This window comes from Gossypium arboreum, chromosome 13 (genome assembly GCF_025698485.1).
Source record: "Gossypium arboreum isolate Shixiya-1 chromosome 13, ASM2569848v2, whole genome shotgun sequence".
Taxonomy (NCBI): domain Eukaryota; kingdom Viridiplantae; phylum Streptophyta; class Magnoliopsida; order Malvales; family Malvaceae; genus Gossypium; species Gossypium arboreum.
The window spans coordinates 94,350,483-94,355,459 of record NC_069082.1 but is presented as its reverse complement, the minus strand read 5'-3'; the positions used below and the strand labels follow the sequence as shown (position 1 = coordinate 94,355,459).

Below are 4,977 nucleotides of genomic sequence, written 5' to 3'. Positions count from 1 at the left end.
TCAGTAGATGGTATAGGGTCCTTTCCATCAGGATTGAAGCTTCCCAGGAAATAACTTCAACCTTGAATTAAACAACAAAACCTTTTGACCTTCTTTAAACTCGCAAGGTTGTATATGACTATCATGCCACACATTTTGGCATTCTCATAGGAAAACAACCTCAACTATTCCAACTCATCAAGTTGTAACATCCTTCTCTCATCGGCTTGTTTAATATCAAAGTTTAACTGCTTCAAAGCCCAGTGAGATCTATTCTCCAACTCTAATGACAAATGACATGCCTTTCCGAAGACTAACCGATAAGGAGTCATTCCTAACGGTGTCTTAAATGCTGTTCGATAGGCCTATAATCCATCATCGAGCCTTCGAGACCAGTCTTTTTTACTAGGGCGTACTACCCTTTCAAGGATACCTTTGATTTCACGGTTCACTCTTTCAACTTTCCCATTAGACTGGGGGTGATAGGCAATAGCAATCTTGTACTTCATATCATATTTGTCAAGCAACCACTTAAGCCATTTGTTTTAATGTGAGAACCTTCACCACTAATAATAGCTCTTGGTGTCCCAAATCGTGTAAACACATGCTTATGTAGGAATCCCTTGACTACCTTAGCATCATTAGTAGGGTATGCTTCAGCTTCAACCCACTTGGATACATAGTCCATAGCAACTAAGATGTATTTGTTCCCATACGAAGAAGGAAATGGCCCTGAGAAGTCAATGCCCCATATGTCGAATAATTCAATCTCCAAAATGTTTGTCAAGGGCATCTCATTCCTCCTTGATATATTTTCGGTCCTTTGGCATTTATCAAAGTTCTTCACATAAGCATAAGCATCTTTAAATAGTGTAGGCCAAAAGAAACCTGCTTGCAAAAATCTTTGCTGCAGTCTGGGAACCACCAAAGCGTCCCCTACTTGGAGATAAATGGCAACAATACAAGATCTCAACAATCTCACTTTCAGCCACACACTTTCAGATTATATTATCTGCACACTATTTAAACAAAATGGATCTTTCCAAAAATAATACCGACTATCATGAAGGAATTTTTTCCTTTGTTGGTATGTCATTTCTCGAGGAATTATTCCACATGCAAGATAATTGGCAAAATCAGCAAACCAAGGTGTTTCATGAATTCGACTTACCTCAAATAAGTGTTCATTTGGGAAATTCTCGTTGATGGGCACATATGATCGAGTTACCTCGTCTTGTTCCAACCTCGACAGATGATCAGCTATTTGATTTTCGACACATTTTCTATCTTGAATCACAAGGTCAAATTCTTAGAGTAAAAGTACCCAACGAATTAGCCTCGGTTTCGTATTTTTCTTCATGAGCAAGTATTTAATGGCTGCATGGTCAGTAAATACTGTAACTTTGGTACCTATAAGATATGAGCGGAATTTGTCAAAAGCAAAAAACTATAGCAAAGAGTTCATTTTCAGTTACCGTATAATTAAGTTGGGCTCCCGTCAAAGTTCTACTTGCATAGTAAATAAGGTGAAACATTTTGTTTTTTCTTTTACCCATCACAGCTCCAACAGCATAATCACTTGCATCACACATCAACTTAAAATGTGAGCTCCAATCAGGTGTAACAATTATTGGGGCTGAGATTAACCATTTTTTCAAATCGTCAAAAGCTTCGAAACATGCTTTGTTGAAATCAAACATTGTATCTTTCTCTAACAACAAACACAACGGTTTAGAAATTTTTGAGAAATCTTTGATAAACCTTCGGTAAAAACTGATATGGCCTAAGAAACTTTTGACTCCTTTCACATTAATTGGGGCCGGTAATCTTTCAATTACGTCCACCTTTTCTTTATCGACTTCAATTCCTCTCTTTGAGATTTTATGCCCTAAGGCAATCCCTTCCTTAACCATAAAATGACATTTTTCCCAGTTAAGGACTAGATTCGTCTCTTCGCATCTCTTCAGTACCTTAGCCAAATTACTCAGACAAATATCATAAGTGTTGTCAAAAATAGAAAAATCATCCATGAAAACCTCAACAAAATTTTCAACCATATCAGTGAATTTTGCCATCATGCATCGTTGAAATGTTGCAGGTGTATTGCATAAAACAAAAGGCATTCGCCTAAGAGCAAACATACCGTATGGACAAGTAAAGGTTGTTTTATGTTGGTCCTCCAGAGCTACATTGGTTATATCCTGAATAGCCATCTAAAAAATAATAGAATTCATTACCTGCCAATCGATCTAACATCTAATCCATAAAAGGCAACGGAAAATGGTCCTTCTGAGTGGCTTTATTCAACTTCCTGTAATCAATACAAATTCTCCAACCAGTAATAGTTCTCATTGGAATCAACTCGTTATGCTCATTTTCAACAATCGTGATTCCACCTTTCTTCTACACACACTACACCGAACTTACCCAAGAACTATCTGAAATAGGATAGATGATTCCTGCATCTAACCATTTGATCACTTCCTTTCTCTCAACTTCTTTCATAATAGGATTGAGCCTCCTTTGCTCATCAATTCGAGCTCTTTTACCTTCTTCTAAAATAATTTTATGAATGCAAAAAGAAAGGCTTATACCTCGAATATCAGCTATGGTCCAACCAATTGCTTTCTTAAATTTCTTTAGAATAGTAATTAGTTGATCCCTTTGATTTTTCGTAAGTTCTACTAAAATAATCACAGGCAAAGTGGAACAGTCACCTAAATAAACGTATTTTAAATAGGAAGGAAGTACCTTTAGTTTGATTTTAGGTTGTTCTTCAATTGACAACTTGGGTTGCACAAATTCTTTAACTTCTAACTCCAATGGTTCAAACCGTGTGGATTGAATAAAATTTCTCAAATTGGCTTCCATCAAAGCCATGTTTTCTTCACCTTCTTCATCCTCCAAAGGGTCAAGATCCAAGGCTTTCTCCAATAGATCTTCTTCAAAATTACTTTCCATAGAAACCAAGGTTTCTATCTCTTCCATAACTGAACACTCTTATGTCGGATCGGGAAATTTCATCGCTTTAAGAATGTTAAAGGTTACCTGATCGTCTTGAACTTGCATGGTGAGTTCACCTTTCTGTACATCAATTAACGTTCTTCCTGTGGCTAAGAGAGATCTCTCAAGGATGAGTGGCACTTCCTTATCTGCTTCAAAATCTAAGACAATGAATTCATCAAGAAAAATAAATTTATCGACTCTTACCAAAATATCCTCGATCTTTCCCTCGGGGTATGCTAAAGATCGGTCTGCTAGCTGAAGTTTCATAGTTGTAGGTCTTACTTTACCTATCCCTAGCATCTTGAAAATAGACTTAGGCATCAAGTTGATACTTGCTCCTAAATCACACAAAGCTTTACCACAGTAAGATTCACTAATGTTACAAGGTATAGTAAAGCTTCCTGGGTCTTTCAATTTAAGTGGTAGTTTGTTCTGTAGGAACGCACTGCACTCATTTGTCAAGGCATCAGTCTCATACTCACTTAGTTGTTTCTTCTTGGACAGTATATCTTTCATAAACTTCACATAATTCAGCATTTGTTCTAAAGCCTCCATCAACAGAATATTGATGCGTAATTGCTTCAGAACATCCAAAACTTCTCAAATTGCACCTCCTATTTCTACTTGTGTTGCTGCAATCTTTACGGTTATGGAAGTGATGAAACTTTCGGTTGAATTGGATAACTCTTCTGAGTAGGTAAATCTGCATCCAAAGATGTTAAAGTATTTGAATTCACTAAGTTAGGATTTACCTTGTCAGTCTTTGCAGATTCTATCTCTTTTGGTGTAGGAATTTCAACAGCTGGTTGATTCTTGTCAATAGGCTTATCTTTGACATTAATCAATCGGGGTTCCAGAATTTTACCACTTCGCAATGCTACTTCCTTGATATGTTCTTTACCCAAATTTCTTGGAGTCTTAGTATCGCTCGGCAAGGTTCCTTGCGGTCTATTATGAAGCTTTATAGCTAACTAACCTATTTGGTTTTCCAAATTTTTCAATGTTGCTGCTTGGCTTTGGATCAAAACGTCGTTCTTTGTCATGTATGCTTTCAACAAGTTCTCCAAATTGTTTGATGCCTCAACTTGAGGTGATTTTGGAGCTTACTGATTAAACCCTTGAGATTGGTTGGGTCTATGCTGCAATAGGTTGTTGTTCGGTCCATTTTCTTGGTTGCTCCAAGAAAAGTTAGGATGATTACACCATGAAGGATTGTAGAAGTTGGACTAGGGCTCTTGTCCACTCCTATTTTGATGTTGGTTCCCCACATAGTACACTGATTCGGGATCTGACAGATAATTCTCAAAAGAATGATCTTCTCCACAATACACACAGGAAAATAATTCAAACGGACTTGGTGGCTGAGCTGTGAAATTATTAGCACTATTAGCAGTAAACTATTTTAACATAGAGGAAATAGACGATACCTGAGCTGATAACAATGTAAGGGTGTCAACTTCATAAACTCCGGCTATACGTCTTTCTAAAGCTATTCGATTTGTTTACCATTGATAGTTATTACTCGTGATCCTCTCAATGATCTCATTGGCCTCATTATAAGACTTAGACAAAATTGCACCATTCGTAGAAGTATCTACCATCAATCTTGTACGTACATTGAGACCATTATAGAATGTCTCCAACAGGATACAATGAGGAATCCCATGATGAGGACACTTACGAAGTAACTCCTTGAATCACTCCCAGACCTCATACAAAGACTCATCATCCAAATGTTGGAAAGTTGTGATCTCATTCCTCAACTTAGCGTTTTTGCTAGGCGGGAAATACTTAGCCAAAAATCTCTCTACTTATTCTTTCAATTTAAATATGGAACTTGGTGGCAATGAATTGAGCTATGCTCGTGCTCGATCTCGTAATAAGTATGGAAACAACTTTAACCTTAGTGCGTCTTCAGTCACACCAGCTATCTTGAATAAATCACTCACCTCCATAAACAATTGAAGGTGGAAATGTGGATCTTCCGTGGGC

The 4,977-nt window shown here is 37.3% G+C and overlaps 1 non-coding gene across 1 annotated transcript; it reads left to right on the top strand.

Moving 5' to 3' along the window:
- Positions 1–4,644: 4,644 nt before the first annotated feature.
- On the top strand, positions 4,645–4,751 carry LOC128287332 (small nucleolar RNA R71). The gene has a single exon (XR_008278032.1). It is a non-coding gene; the product is annotated as a small nucleolar RNA R71 (small nucleolar RNA).
- Positions 4,752–4,977: the final 226 nt, after the last annotated feature.